General features: G+C 38.4%; 1 protein-coding gene across 1 annotated transcript in view; it reads left to right on the top strand.

Moving 5' to 3' along the window:
- The window catches only part of PTPRN2 (protein tyrosine phosphatase receptor type N2), a 636,567-nt gene that overhangs the window by 172,162 nt on the left and 441,205 nt on the right, over positions 1-23,200 (top strand). The gene's annotated exons all lie outside the window — the stretch shown is intronic.

Below are 23,200 nucleotides of genomic sequence, written 5' to 3'. Positions count from 1 at the left end.
AAAAATATGTCAACATAAAAACTCTAAGGTTGTTCTAAGGTTGGTGGTTCACTGTAAAATCCACTCTATTTTTCTCACCAGGTTATGGTGACTGAAGAAGGTGTGGAAATATCTTTGTGCTTTCTTGCACATGACTTTGTCCTTCTCTTTGTTCGCCTTATTGTTACTTTTCCTCTGCAATCCTTCACCTCGTTCCAGGTTCCTTGTGACTAATTGTTTTCCTTTGAGCTTTGGGAAGACATGACATTCATGTCTTGTTCTTAGGCCAGCAGCTAAGTGTCACAGAAAGCTGTAGCACAACAGGGAGGTAGACCTTGTTCCTTATGCCAGCTTGCTCAGTGTGTGGACAGGTGACCCACATTCTGGTAATTGCAGCTGGTGTTAAATGGATGAAGATGTTATTTCAATTGCTCTTAGCAGCTCTGTTGAAAGCAGGTTTACATTTGCTCCATGGGGGCCAGCTTGACTCAATATAAATAGCTAAGGGGTTGTAAATTTACAAAACTGTTAAACTTCCACCTCTTCACTTCCCATCCTACTCCTCCCATCACATCCCATTCCATTTTCCCTGCACATCCCATCCCATTCTCAGTGACAGTGACTTTCAAGGTGGTTCTGGAAGCCTGTGACAGTGACTTTCAAGGTGGTTCTGGAAGTCTGGTTCTTTGCCACCCTGGCTTGACCCTGCTGAGCCCACCCTGTGAGCTCCCATGGGGTGGGCAGCCCCAGCTCACACACAGAGGCCTCTGCAGCCTCTCTCTCCTGGGCTCTTTAAAACAATAGAAAAACCAGCACTTCTAGGGTGCCTAAAAGGGAGTAAATTCAGAAAATTGCAGGGCAAAGTGAATCATATCTTTGATTTCACTCATGGTATTGCTTTAGCTGTCCATTGACTGGGGAGTCCCTGGCTGATTACCTCTGTCTTTCATTTATTCACCTGAATTTGGTCCTTTGTGTCTCACTGAGTGCAGTATTTAAGTTCAGCCCCATATTCCAGGCCCTGGAGAGGTGTTTAGAGGAATTCCCTTGTACTCCAAGGATAAGGAGCTTCTGGGTACAGCTTCAGTAGTCCTATTCAGACTGAACAGAACCTGAGAAACAATTTTAAATTCCTGGTGCCAGGGTCACTGAAAAAGAAAAAAAACAACTTTGCTGCAGTTTGCTCTGGCCTTGCTCTTGCAACATTTTAATTATTTTTCTGGAATCCTCTGGGGTCTCATCAGTTATCCATGTAGCAGCATAAACTAATCAGTACTCAAATTCTGACCTTTGTTGAATCGCAGGGGCTCAGGCAATTTCTAATCCTGCTTTGTTATTTTGCCATGAACTTCTTTGTTCAACTTATGCTAGAATAGATCCTGTTTTTTTTCTTGAACTTCAGTTGGACAGATCATGGTACAGGTCCTTGCCTGATAACTGATGGTATGAACTCATCTTCACTGGAAGAAGTTCTGCTTTTAGCCTTGAGAACATTCTTGTGATCCTATAATTTCACTTATTTTTTTGTACTTCATAGAAGAAAAGATAACTGTTTGCATGTCTTTCATATTTTAGTGAATAAGTTGTGTAATATTATTTTTTGTGGAGAGAAAAAGCCATTTTATCTTTATAATTTTCACATAAATGCCGTAAAAGCAGATCTGTTGAAATAGTCAAACTGAAGTATTTTCCCTCTTAAAAATAAAGTGGATCTGAAATGTCTTTATTTAGTACTCTTTCATTAATTTTAAAATACAGCACCTATCTCTGTTTCTATGTTAGTCATTCTGTGCTAAGGCTATGGAAAGCATCAATTTTTATAATGAAACCTTCCATTTTAGATGCTTTCACCTCCCTGCTGTTTCTCTGAGCAAGATGCAGCTGAGGGTGGGTGATACTAAGAAGGAAATGACATTGATTTTCTACTTTTGTCATACAGGAGTATTTTAAGATGTTCCTCTTTATTTTAATTTTTCGTTTTCAAGGATTCAGGGAAAAACAGAGAAAAATACTCAGAAGTTCAAGTAGAGGATGCTGGAATCAAAACATGCCTGAAAAAAATGTCCTTATTTTCTGGCTGATCTGTGCCACGACGTTGGAAGGATTGGATGAACTGCCTGTTCCAAACTGAGTTTTGCAACACTATGACCAGTTAGGGCTTGAGGGATTGAAGGGCCAGAATTGAGTCTCTTGGTTTCCTTCCTGGATGGCTGAGCAATAGGCCAACAAGCTCTTCAATTAATATGTAACTTCTTGAAATAGTGTGACATTTTTTTTTCTGGAAAGCAGAGTATTATTAAGTCAATATGGCTTTTTGCTATTATACTTCCAATGTCTAGTGGTGTAGACACTGTTGGCATCAAGAACAAGGCAGAAATTTATTTTCACAGGTGTTATTTTATCAATTTTTCAAGTTTGTTAGTTTTTTTTTTTAAATTTCCCTTTCAAAATTTTCTCCTGCATAAATAATTTCCCAAATATATCTACTAAAAGGTCTGGCTAGCTGACTCTGTGTCCTATGAAAATGCACTTAGGTAAGTTGGTAAGATGCTTTTACAGGTAATTTCAGATATGAAAATCACGTATGATATCAGAAACCTGGTGAAACCTTTTGAGTCAGAGCATTGATAACCTTTTGTAGGAGTTTCCAAAGCATCCATCACTGCATAGATGCTACAACTTCAGTGGTGCAGTGAGGAGCAAGCAGCAGGTGGAGCATGCGTATTGATTTTGTCACTGCAGGCCTTTGAATCCCACAAAGCAGAATTTCAACAAAATGCAGGAGCCCTGAGAGTAGTGTCACCAGTTCTGAGATGAAGAAAAAATGTCCTGAGGCTATTATACCTCTTATGAATTGTAGTGTGGATGTAGCATTTCCTTCCTGGTGGTACTTGCTGTGTTACTCTATACTCTGAATAATGAATCTTATATTTTACATGTGCTCTTTCAATTTGTGTAGCCTTCATCAGGTGTCTGTGTCTATTTTTCAGAGAAAAATTACTCATCTGGAATTGAATCACAGATATATACAGAATAATCAACAATCAGTCTCTTTACCTGCTTTGCTAGGGTGCTGATTAATGGACAGTATTTCTAGATTTAGTTCTCATAATAAGCATAGTTTGTTGTTGCACAAGTGATATTTACATTCTTTACAACTTAGGAAATGCCTTCTGCAGCTCCTATAAATATGAGATTTAAGGAACTTTATATCAAATTACAGTACATCCCTCATTCCCAGGCTGCAGAATTGCTCAGCTTTGTTTTATTGAGTTAGTTAGGCAATAAAAAGTCAATCATTGCAGAGTGTGTGTATGTGTGTAGGCTGCTGTGTGTTGGGAGGAAGCTCCATTTGATCAGTGGGTTTGCTGTAGCTGGGCCACGCACAGGGGGAGAGCTACACGTGTTCATTCCATCAGGATTGGCCACACAACAGCAGTTGGGGTTACATGGCTCTTTGTGCCAGGAATTAGCTTGCAAGTCATAGGGAAAATTACATTCTCAACCTCAGCAATAATTTTCATTAACCTCTGTATCTATTTGCGTTGTTTACAAGTTGAAGATAAAGGGTCTTTGAACTTTTGGCCATTTCCTTCAATTGTCCATCATTGCATCCAGCATTTCTAATAGTGAGCATTGTGAACTTGACCTACAGAAGGATTCTTCAAAAGGAGTCCTTGAGTTCCTTGAGTGACTCATTTCTGTTTGGCTTCCCTTCTGTTTGGGCTCAGAAAGAATCCAACTTGTTTTTATGTCTTGGCAAAGCTGGGAAAAGACTTTGTCAGATGATACCTGGAAGATGTAAAAAGCACAGTCCCATCATGTAGCTGGTTTCTTTTTGCTGCAGATGAGTCTGAATAAGCTTTAATTGACATTACCCCATGGCAACAAAACACCATTAGGTTTTGTAAACAATTGTAAACATGTAAACAAATATTTACATCTGTCCTGCCCTTCCCTGCTAAGCCATTAGATCTGCTGACACATTTCTGCAGACTGAAATAAAAGGTCCAGAAGCAATTGTGTGGTTTAGCCAGCTAACAAGTCTGGATAAGTGTAAAAACCCATTGCTCTGGGCTGGTAAATGATGAAGTGCAGTGTTAGCTCACTCAGGTGATTCATCCAGCTGAACATCCTCCTCTGACAGTGATTGGTAGCAGATGCTTTGCGGTAGATTTCAGAAATGTAAGACACCAAGCAAATGTAAGTTTTTCCCTTGTATCATTTCTGAAACTCAGATTTTTTTTTTTAGGGACTTCACAATTCTTGTATTTTACTAAGGAAAAACTACTTGTAATACATAGAAGCAACTAAAAGCTGCCATTAAAGCAAAGAAGCCATGATGTGATGAAATAGGAGGAAAGATGAGAAATAATTACATCTTGTCAGCACAGGGGGTCCCTTAAAAGTGCTTAATAGAGCAGTGATAGTCAGTCTCCAAAATTCAGTCTCTGAATATTAGTGGCATTTTTTTGGAATACTGTCTTTCCTCAAGGAAAATACCCTTATTCATATAGATTCTTGAGTCCTCTTGAGAAAATGACTTGGCACAATTTTGGGATGGCTGTTCTGTTTTCCATTAAAATAACTTCTAAAATAGTTTCCTCTTTTGGCCAGGACTCCCAGAGTTCGTTGTGAACAATGTCTTGGCACCTCTCAAAGGAGCCTAAATTATTCTGAAGTAGAGTGACAACTGGAAAAAGTTCTGCATTTCCAAGGACAAACTGCACTGGTGCCAGAGCCCAGGGAGAGCTACTCCTCCACCTTCTACACCAGAGGACACTTTCTCCTCAATTGTAATTACTGCAGGATGATGTAAATAAAACCTGGATCTAGTATTTTTATCCTAATATGGGGCTTTTATGCCTATCAGGAGTAAAGATTGGTTTTCTTAATAAATTAAACTAACTGTTTTCTAGAAGGTTTGTAAATGGTGATACACACAGTAGGAGTGGGTTTCATAGGAGACTTGGTTTAGGTTTGCACAGTAATAGACCATTGGGCCACTGTCCTGCATCACTTTTTGAGATATCACATAGCTATGTCCACTGTGTCTTCTGGATCCTTCCTTTGGCTGTATCACCACTGATTCTCAGTATGAACTTTTCATACATCCTATGTTTGTGCTTTTAATGGAAAAGGAGAACACCAGCACCCTCTGGATTGGACAGGGAAACAGATGAACTGATTTCACTGAAATGATGATGATGATATGGAAAAGTACAGGAAAGTTAAGGGCAGAATGGAATCTGCCATGGACCTGCTCCAAATCCTGTTTTGGCAGCCCAAGATTAACTGTGATCCAGCTGTGGAAAGGACCCAATTATTTGCCCCTTAATCTTTTGCAAACTAAGTTCCTGGAAGCTGCATTCCATCTGCCTTGAAATCTGTGTCTTGGCTTATTTTTCACTAAGAAATTCTATGGGCTCTAAGGATGGACAGCTTTGGGATTCAGAGTGACTGTGCCATATGATACATCATTTGAATGTTAGAAAAGCTGTTTCTTTATGAACAGTATACTTAGAAGATAATCTAATAGGTCCATTTACCCTTTAATTTCTTACATTGCTCTTAATTAGTATCAAATTCTGGCTGTGTTGAAACACTGCTGTTGGCCCCATTTTCCATTACTGTCTCTGGGACTGAGCTTCTTTTTTAATGTTCTTTAGTGAATTTTCATTACTCTAGGAAAAGTGTTGTTTTTACTACATTAAAAAATGGGATTGTTTTTTGTTTTTTATATTGTTTTATTTATGAAATCAATGACAAGGCTGGTGTTCAGGATTATTTTTTTGGAAGCATTTGGTAGCAGAAAAGCAGTGTTGTGAACCTGCCAGAAAAAGTGTGCCAGTGTACTCCAGATGCTGTCCCACAATAGTTTAGCAGGATCTGGGCTAACTGTGTCTCCCTTCCCTAAATTGTCTCTGTGGTCATTTCTAAGGGGTGTTATTTTGGACAAGATGCCTTTTAAAAAAACATTTTTGGTTGCCCACTAACTCCTTATAAAGCTGGTTACCTGTAGTAAACATAAATTGGTAACAAGTGCTTTTCTCAAAGTGTTTTCATCAGTTTTTTGCCCAATGAATTTTTGTGGAAGTGCCCACATAAGAGCAAGACTTGCTGAGGGTGTGCTGTGCCTCCCTTGTGCTTGGAGAAGTGACAGAGAAGGTGGCATCAATTCATTTGATGCTGTCCACAGCAGAGCAGGCACATCTGGATGGGAGACACTTTGTGCTGAGGAGTGTTAAGGGTCTCTCTCCCTTATTCACAGAGATGTCAAAAATGTTCCAGGATCTCATAAAAACATGTTGCCAGGCAAATAATGCAGAACTGAATAAGTTTGACTATTTTGCTTCTGTGTTCCTGTTGAAGAAGCAGGTTCATCTAAATGAGGCAGCATAAACACGAAGCAGAGTGTTTGGACTTAATGTTACAATTTATGAAAAAAACCTTAACTGTCAAAGACTTAAAAGGTTCAGCATCTGCTGTATCTTATACTGCCAGCCTCTGTGGAGGAATCAGGGCAGCATATTCCAGAAAAGCAGCAATAAGATAAAAGCACAAGTGAAGTTAGAATCTTTACTTTGTATTTAGAAAGTTTGCACTGAAGGCACTGAAGGATAATTGAGCATATTTATCCCAATTTTAAGACTTTCCACCATTTAATTTTTTTTTTTTTTGATAGGTTGTTGGTTATTTTGGGGGTTTGTTTTTTTTTGGTTTTTTTTTTTTTTTTTAATATTCCAGTAAAATCTCAGCACCTTTTAATTTTCAACATTTGTGTTCTCTATCTCTGGTAGATAAAGGATTAATGTTATCCTCATTTCACAGATGGGACATGGAAGGACTAAAGGGTCAGGTTCACAGAGATATGTAAATATTTATATTTCCATTGATTTCAGTAGCAAGTCTCCTACCTACATAAGATGCTTAAATATGTTTTTGGTCACGGACCTTGGTGATTAGCTGACATTTTACAGGAAATCAGTAGTGACACAAGGATCTGAACCCTTTAGTGTTCTTTGAGTTCATCTTTTTTTGCTATGTGCTTGCTGAGATTATGTGAAGTCTAAGCCTTCCATTCTCACCAAGCTGGTTTTAGCATAATGGGACAGAGGTAGAGAAAGCTGCTTTGATAGCTGTTTGCCTTGGGCATTATAAAACAGAATTGACTTTAAAAAGGCATTTACAAGTGACCTAGTGCTTTCTGGGAGACGGGCACTGCTGTTGGATCAAAAGCCAGAGGAGATACAGCTTCAGGACAGAACTAAAATCTCTCTGTACTGCTAAAAGAATCAGTATCAGAAGAACTGCAGGGAAGGGGAGGGGGTGAGGGGAAAGCAGAGTAGGTAAAAGTGATAATTCTGAATATTTATAACCTCTTTTGTGCTGTCCCACAATTGAAAACAAAGGAGGTGGAGCCTGTGTTCATAATTAAACTCTAATTCTCCAGGTCAGAGGGTGAGGTGACCTGTCTGCACTATCTGCTTTTCAGGCCAACATATGGTGTGATTGATATTGGCTCTAGAGGGGTCCTCATACAGCTGGAATGCTGGGGATGTGAATGTGATATCAGTTCCCTAGGGAGAGCTGTAAATTTAACATTGGGGGATAAAGTGAATATAGTATCAATAAAAAAGATATTGCTGCTATTTTTGTCACCTGTGCACTGACACTCACAGCATTGGCAATAACATGCAGGTCAAAACACCTTCCAAAATGTGATGAAGAACTTACTCTGTTCTTCAGTTTCACCACTGGGGAGCACAGATCTGATTTGAAAATAAATAAGTAAGGTCTCTTTCTTCCACTTTGATGTAAGAGCTGTTGATAAGGGAACAAAAGTTACTTGAATTAATTCTGGAGAGTAATGCAAATACCAAAGTGTAGGATAACGGGATAATTGTATTGATTGTTACAGTAAGGGTATTTTCTTCTTCTGCATTAAAAAAAAAATAAAATTGTCTTTTCTGTGTATAAAAAGGAAGAGTAAAGGAAAGACTGTTTAAAAAACAATGTAGAAAAAACAGTGGAAAAAATTATAGAAAAAAGCTGCCTGGCATCAACTGTTAAGATCTCTGAGTTCAGGAAGGTAGTACATGATGCAGGCTTACTGATTTAAATTGAGGTTGGGTTGGTCCTATGAACAGCTTTTGTGTTGTCCTTTTCATCTTGAAGTATAAGGTTATAATTACTTATTTGGCATCTATATTTTTATAGGTCTTTGATTCCTGTGGTGAACACAGTTGTGAAAAGCAAAGCAGACTTTTTTTGGTTTCAATTAGGCACATTAGTATTTCTTTTTAATCAAAAGTGGTGAGTGAAAAAATTAATAAATTCCAAATAATAGAATTTTAATTCTTTTAACCAAATTCTGCTGTATTTTCATAGTGTTAGAAGCTCCTCTGGCAGACTTTGTGTTGTTTGCTACAGAATAGGCTCAGTACAGGCAGATTCTGGAGAACCTACAACTTCAGACAGCAGCCAGACCCTAAAGAGCATCAGTGCAGCTCATGGAAGCTCTGGAACAACGTGGGTCAGCACATGGACAGTAATTTTGCTATGGCAGGAGCCCTACAGGGATGAGAAAAGGGTGGTATGGCTTGGCATGCACAATTCATTCTGTCAGGGCTTGAACATACAGCTTCAGGCAAGAATTTTAGATACCTCAAGTCTGCTACATACAAAGGCATTTTCCTCAGTTCAATCACTTCTGTACTTTCCAAGTGATTGGTGATAGGAAATCAGTAGGTTATACCTGGGGTTTCTGGCTGATTTTTTCCTTCCATCAAAAGTCCAGAAAACGGAGAACTTATCTGGGGATTTTAATGGTGGAAATTCAATACTGCAGCCTCATTACCATTCTGTTATGGATTCCTTTCATCCAATATCTTGATATTACCACTTAGAGCAGTAAAATGGTTTCAATTTATTAAACTAAGTGTTTAGTTGGAGAAAATCAAAAGTGCATGCTAATGTCACTGTATTGACAACCCTTCATCCTCGCTGTGGAGCTGCCTGTATTTTTGTTACCATCCACGTGAGCTTCTGAAACGTTGGAGGCTGAAGCCATAGTGAAGACATTTCTGTCAGATCTCTGCTACTTAATTAGGCAGTGTTGCTTTCAACAGTCCTGCTCAATGGTTGTACTCCTGATATACCAGGATTTTCCAGTGTACATTGTGACTTGTGTAACACGGTCTCCAGCCTGAGTATTTATGAAAATTCAGTGTATAGATATTCAGAATGATTTTAAAAGTCTTTTCAGTTAGAAAACTGGCAGTATAGAGAGTTTTGGTTTGCCTGGTTTTGAAACATGTTTGCACATGTTTTCTAGAAATAAAATATATATGTTGCTAACTAATTGGCTGAGGCTTGATTGACAGACCAAAATATTTTTAATTGCAAATTCTAAATCCAATTTAAATCTCATTTCATCTGTTCTAAAGAAGCTTGACTGATTAAAGACATTTAATTTCACTGCCATGCAATGGATATGATTTTAGTGCCACCTTTTTTTTATCTGGCTTTTCAATGCCAGCAGTGCAAGTGATGCCCTATAGAAGGAGACAGGATTATACAACCTGAGTAAAAAACTTCAGTGTATTATCCACAAATAGAAAAGATAAACCTTAAAGAATAAAACAAATTGGTCCTTGTCTCCTTTAAAAATACACTTTGAAACTAACTCAAAAGAAGTTATTATCATAAAGCATGAGTGTCAACATCCATCAGGAGAACAAATCTGTTAGGGTCATGCTAGGTATGAACGCAACTCTTTTATTCCTGGGTTAACAGGCTTGGATTTACTGCAGGTGATCTGGATTTCCTTGTTGTCATATAATTTGGGCAGTATGAAGGAAATTATAGTTAATACCTCTTTGAGTGAGGCATGCTTTGGAGAAAGGGGTAATATGATTATTGTAGTAGCTGAGATACTCGGTAAAAACCAGCCAAGTTTCTGACATGTCAGCCTTTCTTCTAAAATAAATAGGGAAGGGGAACAGGAATAGTTGGAGTGATTTGCCCCTAGGTGGGGACAGACTGTCAAGGCATTGAAGGAACTGTGCATTCCTATTTCCCCTGCACTGATTGTTTTGTGGGTGAGGTTTTAGCCACTAATGTTGACAGTCTGGCAGAAATCATATGAATCTTTCTGGGGAGGAAGGAATATTTCTGTTTAAGTGCTAGGGAAAAAAACCCAACCCCAACAACTTTCTTACATGGAATTCTGTAAATGGAATAAAAATGCAAGTTGCAAAATGATCAGATAAATGCACTGGTTCACCTAGATCTGTGTACTTTGATTTTTCAGGGAGGTGAGAAAACTCCTATTCCTTATTGTTTTATCTAAGCCTGTACCTCATTTCTGACAGTGTCAGGATAAGATATGTGAAGGAGACTTTGGAGGTTCTGTAGATTCTATAATTTGGACATTTCCCCCTCCTGTGGCAACTGGCTCTGAAAAAGTGCTGCAGGGCAGGTGCCTCCTACTTTGCAAAGGAAGCCTCTTGCTCCTGTTTGATAGAACCTTGAATACCTTTGTATTTACTCAAACAAATGCCCTTTGTTAGTCCCCTACCAGAATCATTGAGTCAGGTATCATTGAATTCCTCTCAATTATTGATTTACCTGATGTGATTTTGCTGTTTGTTTTTTTTTTTAAATGTAGCATTACAAGGATAACCATTGCCTACCCATTGCATTCATTCAGCTCGGTGGTTCATTATGTTTTGAATTTTGACAAAAAGCCAAGGTCTGAAATGCCCTCAGTGTATACCTTTGGTGTTTGGCTCAAGGAGAGCTCCCAAGTGAATTCAGAGGATTTCCTTGATGTGCTTGGCTGGGTGATACAGATATTTTGAAACCAGCCACAAGATGCAGGGGAGCATATGAAAGACAAAGAACATTTTAGAAGAATGAGAAGGGTAAATAAAGGTGAGAAATACAGATTCTGGTGTAGGACCTGTGGTGACTCAAGAAGAATGGGATAATTGCAGGAGAAAGCAGCAGAGGATACTTGGAGAGAGTTGCTATTTCCATGGAGGTGGGATATAAACCTTAAGGAATAAAGAAGTCAGCTTTTTTCTATTTCTTTAGCCATTCTCATTGTCTAATGTTCAATCTGTTTCTTGTTTGGTTTTGGATAAACAGGCCAGCACTGCTCAGAGTTTTTAGTGGGCACATTCAGATATTTCAATATTTTAGGACTGGTAACAGCCTTCCTGTGCTCCTGTGCCCATAGCTGTGCATAGTGAAGCTTTCCATTGATTTCCCCCAAAAAGAAGAGGATTAAATTTGTTCCCGGCAAAGTATAGCTATAGGTTATTTTGTCCAATGGATACAAATTTCCATTTTTCAGCAGTTAACTTTGTTTTCTCAGATTCCCACATGTTATCAAGAAGCTGATTTTTGACAATGTTGTCAGATTTTCTTTAATTTCAGGGTATATACCAACCTGTGAAGATGGCCATACCACCTGTCACAGCGCCTTTGTACACCAATATTAAATAATCCTAAGAGTCTAAAGGACCTTTTATGTAAGCAAGAGAAATGAAATGGAATCAAAACTTATATAATTGTAAATGCAGGATGAAAATGGATTTCTTCTTAGTGCTGTTTTAAGTTAAATATCAACATATTCCATAACACAAGTAGCAAGTGAAAAATTTATTGATAGAAATGTTTAAAATAAACAGCAAGGAGGAAACACTTGCATGTGACTAAATGTGATTAGAATACGTTTGGCCAATCATTTCTACAGTCCAAGGAAAAAGAGAGGCAACAAGAGTGTGGCAGGCACAGCTGAGGGGGGCATCCCTCCCTCACTGAGCTGCCCAGTTCACCATTTACTGCCTCTGCTGAAGTGATCCTGCACATGAGAGCCCTGGACATGGATATTGGTAGGAGTTTCCCGACCTGCATCACTGCAGCAGAGATCCAGGGCAGCTGCAGGAGAGGTGAATTTAACCCCTATTCGTGCAGCTCCTTTCTCACTAAATGAAGATGTTCTTTGAGAAATAGAATGCATTTGACACTGTATTTACCATTCATGTCTACTGCGAACAGAATTATTTTATAGACAGACACATTGTTCTCTCACATATTAATTTTTTTAAATGCATTTCACTTCTGCTGACAAGCTATTAAAATTCAACATTTAAATGTCACACTATGGCATGTAATTTGCTGTCATGAAAACAACTATGGATTTATTTTCTGGTGAGATTCTCGTTAGGTATTGAGCAATATGTCAAAACCAAAAAGTGTCATCATTTCATAAAGGGGGGGAAAGGAGAAATCCCCAAATGGTATGGAATAATAAAAATCACCTGTACTGATAGGAAGAGATTCAATGGCTCTGCTTGTTATTTTTTTTCAATTTGGAAAAGGAAATATAATTATTCTGGTGGGTTGCAGTTTTGATATAATTCTGAATAGGTCAGACCAATGCAGGAGTTAATTATTGAAGCTGAGTTCAGTCAACTCTTGAATGGAGACCACCAGTGATAAACTGAAGATGATGTACAAAGCAGTTGTCTTGCTGCTGTTCCATTTTATCTTTTTTTTTCTTTCTGAGTCTGTTTAATATTAAATCCATAATCCAGCATGGCCCTAAAGAGGAATGTGCTGTTTCAGACACAGATGCCACTGCAGAACATAATGCCTTGATCCCCTCTGGATTTTAAAGATGATAGACACCTTTTGCAAGAAGCAGCACATAAATTTCAGTGACTGTCACAAACTTAATTTGGACAATTTTCTTCATCAAATTCCTCCCACACCCGTGTAAAATCCATTATATTTATTTAATCGTTGCCCTTATCATCTGTTCAGGTTTGTTTTTTGCTATCACACAAGCACTGTATTCCAGCCCTCAGAGGGCAATATATTAATCTCAGCTGAAGAAAAAAGCATGCTATAATTTTCCAGTGCTTTCATACTAAAATTTGTTGGTAACAGTAATAAAAATTATTTTATGCTTAATACTGCTTGATTTAGTAATATTGTGAAGGTCCAACTAGCAGCTTATTTTTCATTCCCACATTATCCATAGAAAATTCTTTATTCCTTTTATTTTTTAACACTAAGATATATCTAAAATGAAACCAAATAGCATATTTGTTATTTCAAAATATTTTCACTGGAAACTATTTTACATTATGTACAATAACATATTCAATACCAAAGAATGTGAATGCTTTCTTAGATAAATGTTATATTATCCTCCAGGCTTCTGTAAACTTCCCCATAAGTGATTTTTCTTTTTTTTCCCTCTTCTGTTTTTCATTTTTGCTGAAGCTCTAACAGTATGCATAGCTTCAATGTGACTGCAGAACAGATTTTCATGTGAAAAGTACTGTGAAAGATTTTTAGTAACTTTTTTTTTACTGTCGGGTTACCTGTCTTTCAAACAGCCCTTTTAGAAATTCTGTTAAAATGTGTGTGTCTGGTGTCAAGAGCATCAGATCCAGGCAGGGATGGGCAAGTGCTCAAAATGACCTGTCATTGCCAAAGGGAAGTGGTAAAGAGCATTGTGCTGCTCTGAAAGAAACCTGTCTGTGCTAAAGTCTGTATAAGTTCCTGTATGGAAAAACTGGGGGGAAAACCACGTCTCTGAACTTTTTAAATGAAATGTGCATTTTTATATTTAATATAGAATAATTTTTGGAAATAAAACAATACTATTGCCATTACAGAATGGTCCCAACATGGATTTTGCTTTTAAAGCCCTATTCTGTTACAGAAACAGAGTCTCAAACAAAGAATAAAACCTGTCTTGTCTAAGGAGAGGGGCTGCATTATACAAATTTCTGGTTTTAGGTGGGGCCCAGGGATTTGGGACTGAGGGCACTGTGTGGTTATTGCAGGCAAAGAGGCAATTGTGGAGCTGTACAAAGAAGTTATAATTGTTATTGGAGTTAATGAACAAAGCTTCTTCCCAAGGCCTCATTCATTGGTGGTTTTGTAACAAAATCCTGTTGCAGTTCTAGCAAATGTTTTGTTCTTTGAGAAGAAACAAATCCAAGTCTGGTACTGGCAGAGCAGAGATATGTAAAGAGAAGAGATTGACATATTCTGCTTTTAACTAGGAAAGGGAAATATGATAAAATGAGAGCTGCAAAGCACCTGATCCCCTTCACCTGATCTCAGTTTAGGTTTAATTGGCACGCTCACCTGCACAAGATTTGGAAGAACAAGGTGAGAAGCAGCAGGCAGCTGTATGACATCTCACTGTGATTGCAGTAAGGCTGCAAGGCTGATGGGATGAGCTCAGAGCACTCTAAATGAAGTCTCTGTTCGCCTCTTCCATCTCGTACCTGATTTTTCTTCCCCTTACTGCTACAGAGGGGAGTACACCAATATTTTATTAACAGGTCGTCAGGTTCATCTTTTAATGTGCTCAGCCACTTCAAGTGAGTGAATCTAGGTTGAAATTTTAATGTTAAAATAATTACTTAAAATGTCCAAGATGTTTTTGTCTTTGTTAGAGAAGCAGAGTATGCTTTTATGTCTTTGCATCCTGGTTATCCACTGAACAATAGGTGGGACTGGATGGGGTTCAGCATAACTGTGTCAGCACAGTGCTGCTCCTGGGTTAATTAGCCCTGCTAAGTTCTGCACTGCTTTGTTTTGTACACATTATAGCTTTCACAGTGCCACCTTAAGTATCTCTTTGTGGTAGTGCATTTATTGAGTAGATATGCTATTTATGGTCAATTTTAATCTCTCTTGGTGTTACGAATGCTAAGTCCTTACCTTAAATTTCTGTCTGATTTTTCAGGTTATCAGCTTTCTGCTTATCATGTTTTTTTTATTTCCTGGAGCTTTGCTTACTTCTAGTGATTTCATTGTATTGATCATTAGAAGTAGAGTGGGTTGAGTATTATTGCTTAAATAGATTTCTAAATAAGGCTTACACCTATTGACTTCCTGTTCTAAACTACCTTACAATGTGAAAGCCTTATCCAGTTTGCTGGCTTTCTTTTCTTTCCACAGAGGAAATATTTTGAATTTATTGCTAATTTACCATGGGAATCTAAACTCTTATGATAAAATTTAGTCTGCATACAATGAACCCAGACCTGTGTCTTCAAATGCACTATATGCTTATTTTGTCTGGTATTTCTCTGAGGAAATTTTTTTGTTAAGTGTGATAGTGAGTTTACCCATAAGAGAGTTATTTGCCTTTTATTTACTAGCAGATTTTTGGGCTTTAAAATTTGTCATCCAGTTCCAGATGGACTATCTAACTTCTAAAAACCTCCCTACCTAAATCTTTGCAGCTGTTTTTGGTAGAGAAGCTGGTGCATGAACAGTCCCTGGACTGAATGATGAACAGTTGAATTCACTCTTTTCTCAAAGTTAGTGAATCAGTACTTTGGTTGAAGTACAGTGTTCTTCTTCTATCTCTAGTGAGTAGATAATTCAAGGTTTAGATGCCCTCTAAAACAACTTTTCTTGCCATTCCAGCTATAAATAATTGGGCTATCATTGGGTGCTTCCCCATGGATGGTCTTAAAATGGGAAATGAGGGGGAAATTAGTCTTGTATCACCCTGTGCACAGGCAGGAATTTTGCCTAGGAGAAATTAAACTGAGAGGAAGATATAAAGATGGGGTTTTGTTTGTTTTTATTTTTTTAAGAGTGATGAAAGATAAGCTTTTCCAGTGATAGATGTTCTTCTGTCTATGTCTCCAAGGATTATAATGTTATTGCTATCTAATTGGTCCAAGCCTTTGCCCTGCCCATTTCCCATGGTGGTTGGGAAGTGCTCACCAGGGAGAGGCTGTGGTTGGAGTCACAGCCCTTTTACTTTTTTACAGCATTCTGCATCCCAAAACACAACCTATTTCCTCCCATTTACATGGCATAGACTGATACTTAGTGCTGTCTAAATGCTGCAAATGAGCTCCTTGCTACACTAGCATTCTCTAGGAGTCATAAATTATATTCCTAGGCCTAAAGCTGTTTACTGCATCCATCATCAATACCACTAAATGGTAGTTCATCTAATCTGCCTTAAGGGACACAAGGGAATTTTGTGGAAGTAGTCTCAGATAAATGATTGTACAATATACATTATTTCTCCACAGTTTTTATAAATACATTTTGAGGAAAAAAAATGTGTTGTGGGAAAAATGATTGGCCTCACAATGAGAGTAACAAATGAACATTGTCATGGATGCAGTGACACACTTCACTTGTAGGACAAGTAGCATAATGTTTATTGATATAAACCAGTGATTTAACAAAGTTTGATAGTAAATGCTACAGTGGTTTAACGAGATTCCATGGCAAAGCACACTTGATTATTTACTGCATGGAGGACAGGGTCAGAGAAAACTCCCAGGAAGACCCTACCACTGAGTAAGGAGGCTTATAAAGAACTCCCTTCTAAACTGCTTTCTGAGGGGAGTTTAGGTGTGGCTGGTCCAAGACTTAGTCACAGACTTGATTATTGGTTCATTCTAAAGGATTATTTGTGCACATTAACCCTTTATATCGCTTAGCTAAGACTCCAAAGTCTCAGCACTCTTATTTCCACTTCACTTGCTGAGTACCTGGTGTGATAAGCATTCCCTCAGTTTCAATGTGTGGCCTTGAGAGGTGTCCCCACTCAAGGGCAAATCCTGGCATGGAGGCCACTGCTGTGCAGGGCTCAGTGGGCCCTGGGCTGTCCCTGTCTGTGGGATAAGATGATTGATTTGCAGTCATATTCTCATTCTGGATGTATTTCAGCTGGCATGTGCTCAGCTAGCCCTCAGCTGTCACGTAAGATGTTTGGCCTTCAGATATTTTGGTTTTTTTCTGTCTTCCCAGAGTTCAGCTCAAGCCAGATACAGCCAGCATGGTGGCCACTGGTGGCTATTGCTTAAGTAGGAAAGGAAGGGGAGGGGAAGGACCACACCACCACCACATTCCATCACCTGTAAAACATCACATTCATTCCATCAGGCACTGCCAGCATGTGTGTCATGTTCATATGCTTGCATAGTAATGTTTTTAACTGCGTGAACACATTTAAATCTTTACTATTTTACGGTCTTAATTCAGAACTGGACATTGATTCCCTCACCTGAAAGGTTAGGGGTGATGAAGATGACTGGGGCTGAGCAGGACCTTGTTTCTGGAAGGCCCAGGATAAATCCAGTCTGAGCAGAGAGCATCAGCTCCCAGCAGAAACTGCTTGTCATTTTGCAGGAGAAGCTGCTGTGCCTGAAACTGAATTATAGAAATCTGTGTCAGGGAAGAAAGCTCTCTTCTCTCATGGGCATGGCAATAAAGTAAATATATCTAAACAAGTTCTTTGAAACATTCCACAGACTTTTCTGCAAGATGATGCATTGTTAGATGAAAGAACTGCTCAATGCCAGTTTTGGTTTGTTTGTTGTTGTGTTTTTTTTTGTTTTTTTTTTTTTTTTTTTCCAAAGAATTACTAGCGAGATCAAATCTAAATCCAAATTTCTTTCAGCACAAGATAGCATGATGGATCATTTTTTGGCTTATTTTCTATTTTCAGACCTCATTCTTTCATTTTTAGTGCCATTCCAGTGAGCCAAGTATGCATATAAAAGTAATGGTGGGATTTTGGCCTTCTATTGAAATGTCAATTAGGGTACTGAAATTCTTTTTAAGAAAGAAAAAGGAGTAATCTTAGAACCCCAAACCAAGAAAACATTGTTCCAAAAGGAATTGACATTCTGTGAAATGGGGACAGGGTAAAAGCTGAGAATAGGAATTATTTTCTAAGAAAAATGAGTGTATGTGGTTTATTTTTGTAAACTTTAATGAGAGAGTCTGATAGAGGTTTAGCTACACATTGGTCATTGTTTAAATTGTCTTTGAAAGTACTTTCCCTCAAACATATTGTGCAACTTTCATATTTAAGTAACCTGTGAGATGCACTGGAAAGGAAGTTATAATTCCATTATGTTGTCTGTTTTCTTAAATTTTGAGTAATGTGAAAAAATGTTCCACTTGTTTATCCTAACTTGGAATAAATGAAACCAGCAAAGTCATTGTAGCAGTATTGAGCCAGAGCAAATTGCAGGACAATGGATTTAGAGTAGAACTAATCAAATATTGGAGATTTTCATCTCTGAGAAATCCTCACATCTCAAAGACATTGTCTTGGGGGAATATGGATTGATGCTTGGGGGGAAACTTTGATAATTCTGAAATAAATTGCATAGAAGCCATTATTTTAGAGCTCTCAGAGGCTTGAGAAGCACCATCTACTTGGAAGTCCTCAGAGTTTCAGCTCCTGGGAATTGAAGAATTGTCAGGATTTCCTGTCTTTCAGCTGACAGGCTGGAGCTCCCAGAACTTCTTATACAGCTTTTCTTCCTAGGTGAAAGGATAGCAAAGCAGGTTGCTGTCAGGTAATTTCCAGAATGTTTTCTAAACAGAACCTGTGTCTGTAAACATCTAAGCTGTTACAACATTCAAATCATGCTTCTTTTTGAGTAGTCACTGTTACCTGTTCAAAACCAGCAGCACTACTGTAAAGCTCTGTGCTTTGCTTTTCCAACATTTTTTCTCAGTACACGGAATTGTCTCATTAGGCATCTTACAGACCTAAAGCTGAAATATCCTTCAGTAGAGCTGAGGAATCACCCCAGGTATGTGTACCTCTCTGATAGAAAATCACTGCCTCAAATGAGATGGAAAGAAGAGATTGTTGATTGTTGGAGTGGAGAGAGAAAGCATTTGGGTGAGGGAGCATTAAACTCTAAATTGCATTAATATTGGTTAAACTATTTTGTCTGGCAATTGACCAAAACAGATAACATCCTGCATGGTTTTGGGGATGTCATTAGAAAGAACGATCATGCTCTAGTAATGGCCAGCGATCATCTGGTGATTGCCCTTGTGATTTTCTGGTAAATTTGATGCAGTGCAGTTAAATTTTCAGTGACCTGAGTGTGGGCCCTGTCCCAGGGGCTGTTTGCATAATCTGAGTTACTCTTACATGGCACTATCTGACAGCAGAAATGTCGGTGCTGTGAACCACTGGGGTTCCTCTCAGCTGTCTTCTAGCAGGAGGAATGTCTTCCTGTGACAATTTTCAGATTTCTCCCTGCAATTTAGCACTTTAACCTCATTTCTGGCAGTGTTCAAGGCTGGGGCTTTGGGCAACCTGGTCTGGTGGAAGGTGTCCCTGCTTACAGCAGGGGATTAGAACTGGATGATGTTTTAGGTCCTTTCCAGACCAAACCATTCTGTGGTTTTATGGTGATTTTTTCACCAATAGAAAGATTTCCCAATCCCCATTGAAGCAACAGTGATTCTAGAGTGTGGTTTCAGAGTCTAAGATACTTAAAATAAAAAGAATTGAAAAATTAGCTCTTGTTTTATAGTGATTCTTACCAATTTGATCAATTTTCCTACTGAGATGGAGAAGATAATCAGAACCTTGCAAAAAATGTGTTTACTAGATAATGAAGGAAGCAGGAGCCCCTTTTGTGTCAATGGTTTACCTGCTGATGTAAATAGTGTTAATTTTAGCATGAAGATGGGACCTCCTTGTGTCAAATATGGTACAAATACTTAATGAGAGATTGATTCTCCCCCATTGACTGAATCTAAGGAAACTCTATAACAACTCATGGGAGGCATCATAATAGTGATGTTCCAAAACCCAGATATCAGCAGCACTTGTTCAGTGAACAGCAGTGTCCCTCCTGTTAGTGCCTCTTTGAGATCTCAGTCAGACATTTCATAAAAAAACCCCAACATTGATGGCAATCCTGGTTTTGCACTTTTGCAGGCTTATGTTCCCGGCTAATGATAGGATGCTCCTTTGATTCCCCAAAGGATAATATTCATGGAGTTCAAGTTGTCAAAACATGCTGTTAGGATTGTTGGAAGAAGAATATAAAGCTTTAAATAATCATAAGTTGGTGGTGCTGGCAATGAAACACACATAAAGAAACCTGTTTTGGTGGAGAAGGGAGAGGTGATGAAGGCTAAAAGTGAGAGGACAGTTGAGTAAAGGTGTTTGCTATTTTCTCCTTTCTAAGGATTCTGGGAATCATCTTAGCACAGAGTGACCTCTGATCTTGGAGCTCCTCTCAGCTGTTGCTGTGTGCTAATGGTGACTTCAGTGCACTGGAAGGCCAGGCTGGATTGCTGAGAGAGAGAAAGTTAGAGAGGATGACTGGGTTTGGGTCAATATTAATGAAAACATAGGAGGATAAAACTTCTTATCTTCAAATGGGACTTGGAGAGAAACGCTGTTTTTAAATTGTTCAGTGGAAAAAAAATTAGGATTATGGTGGGTTGAATCACTGTGAGTTTATAATTTATGTGAATAATGTGGATTGCCTTGTCCTCTGAGTGTGCAGCAGAGGTTGGGTAGTTTTAAAATCCACCTTGGTATCAGTGGATTCTTCAAGTATTCCTGCATACTTGAGTCTCAGTTAAATGTTGGTAATTATTGCAGCTTCTCTCTTGATTATCAGCAGTTTTCTCCTGTTGTCATTCAAAGTTTCATTTCTGAATGAACTTCTTTTTAGCACTTTTACCAATCAATACTTCAGGGTCTGAAAAAAGGGGAGAGAAACTGAACATATTGCCGGCATCCATAAGGTTTTTTTGTGTACAGAGGGCATGAACATGGTCTTGCTCCATGATCCATGTGACAGAATCTTCCTTAGTGCTCCTCAGCTCTCATCTTGCTACAAGCTGGGGAGTTGGAGGTGACAAGTTGGTGACAAACATGCTGAGCCACCACATGCTGCCCAGCATCTCATTGAAGGAAAAGAAAGCCAAAAAGGCTTTGACCCCAAACTACAGGATACATTGTCAGGCCTAACACATTTTTCTGTTCTGTATCGTTGGGATCATATCCCACTGAGGTAGATACAGCCAGAGAAAAGAGGGAATGTTTTCAAGTAGTTTACAGTGCTCTTATTGTTTCTCCTATGCACTGGGGTGACTGCTTAGAGGAAATTGTTGATAAGTTGAGAAACTTTCACTGATCTCTTGCTGGGACATGAAAGTTTCAGTTCCCCTGATCTCTGGTTCAGGGCAGTCAGAAGAATAATGCAATAATACAGGACTATTGAAAGGCACAGAGGGTGGCAACTTCAGGAAAGTAACTGAAGTGAACAGGGCTCTACAGTAGATTTCATAGTGAAAAATCCTTACAGGATATGAAGTTTACTGTGCACATTCTCTACAATTACATAAAGGCCATATGATTCACTCTGCAGGGTAAACACTTCTAATCAAGAGAAAATCTGAACTACTTAGCACAGAAATGTCATTGAGAATCAGAAATATGGAAAAGTAAACCAGGATCTAACCCCATGGTTTGGAGCCAGATGGCTCCTCTGAACAGAATCATGCCATGAGCAGAGGATTGGGGTCTGAGCACAGCACCCACTCCCTTGCACACCTGTGGGAGGGAACCTACAAGATGGAATGAGGAGAAGACAATAAAATTTCCTTTGACATGAGAGCTGGGGTGGGCATTTTGGGCTGAAGGCTTTGGAAAGAAAAAGGAACAGAAGGTTATTTCTTGAGAAATGCTCATATAACTGGAATTTAAATGAGAGCCTCATACAGAACTGACATCCCAAGCAACCAAATTAAAAGCAATCTGTGTGTTAAAGAAGTTGAGAATATAAACAGGGAGGAGGGAGAGATAAGATATTTCAAACATTTTAACAATTACCCTGAAAGTAGATTAGAGTGGAATCCAAAGAGAGATCTTTTATCCTCTGTGGAACAGTATGAGTAATTCTTGTTTTCATTAAAAGTTTTCATTTTTTTAATGATGTTACATTTGCATTTTTTCTCCCTAAAAGATAAGAGTTGATTAACAGCGCAGTGAGTTTTCCTTCTCCGTTTCCAAAGTTTGTTTGAGAAGTTTTGTGGACTTGTCTCTTCCCTTCAGCCACATTTGGCTGGTTCACAGACCAGATGCCATGGTCAGATTGAACGACAGGGAGAGGGATAAAGTGCTGAAGGTAATTCTGTGTCCTTATGTTTGTGCCAGCTGATTATATACATCTTCCTTTCACTGTGCTGTAGCTTAGAAAAGCCTCTGAGCTGTCCCTTTTTGTGTTCAGGAGATAACATTTCCTGAAGAGTCGTAACACAGAAGAGAAATGGTCAAAGTCTCCTGGGTAGTTTTGCATCAGATTAAATGAACTGTCCAGTCTGTGCTTTTATTATGTTTTTAACCCAACATTAATTCACTAGGGTGAGAAATAAGAAGGAAGCAAGCACTTTTAATCTCCTCCTCGCTTTCTTTCCACCTTTTTGACCCAATAGAAACTATTTGGAGCTTGAGAAAAGGCTGCATAACCTTGCTTGCAGCATTAGAAAATATATCAGCAAGTTGGTGTAATATTATGTACTTTACTGTCCCTTTAGAATTTAGGTTCAGCTGAAAAAAAAGTTGGAAAAAGACATATGGCTTATGGGGACAGGTTTACTCTCTAGTGAAAAGCAAAGTTATTAAATGAGCAGAGCCTGCCAATGGCAGAAAAGTTGGCAGGGATGGCTTGGCACTGTAGTTTTTATTTATTATTTAAAAGGCCTCATGCAGAGCTTCTGAATATGGCCTTAAAATTCAAGGCAGTTTGTGAACATAGAGGGTCAATGCACAAATTATGTGCTGTGTTACAAGCAGGAAGAGATTACAAAATGGAGCAGGAATGATATTATGAAAAATCCTCTCTGGAAAAATCAGTAGATATTGCAATGACAAGACCTCACCCTAATAGATTAGAAAAAGATTTCCTAAAGATTAAAACTAGTAAAAATAAAGAATTCCTTGTTTGAAGTCAAAGCAGAGAAGATTCTGTAATATTTTCTGGTAGTTACTATACAAAGTTGGTCTATTAGCAGAAAAAATAACCAAACAGGCAGTGGAATTATTTTTTATTTTGTTAGGAACAGTCGTTAAAGATCTATAATTATGAATTTTGGCACAGTTTTAAGAATCATAGATTGGTAAAGAAATTAATCACATTTTCAAAATAGAACCTAGCTGTTAGTGCAAAGGAATCCCAACATAGACAACAGCAGGTACTTGAGTTAAGAATCTGGCTTATTGTTAGTAAGAGTGGGATGTGGGTATTCATCCCAGGGAGCTCTTATTTCCTAAGACTGAAAAAATTTCAGACTGATACAGTCACGTAATAATTGAATTTTTACATCTCTGGGTAAGCCAATGGAACAAAACCAAATATTCGTTCAAAAA

Source organism: Melospiza melodia, chromosome 1, assembly GCF_035770615.1.
Source record: "Melospiza melodia melodia isolate bMelMel2 chromosome 1, bMelMel2.pri, whole genome shotgun sequence".
NCBI lineage: Eukaryota > Metazoa > Chordata > Aves > Passeriformes > Passerellidae > Melospiza > Melospiza melodia.
This window is presented reverse-complemented; position numbering and strand designations above follow the sequence as displayed.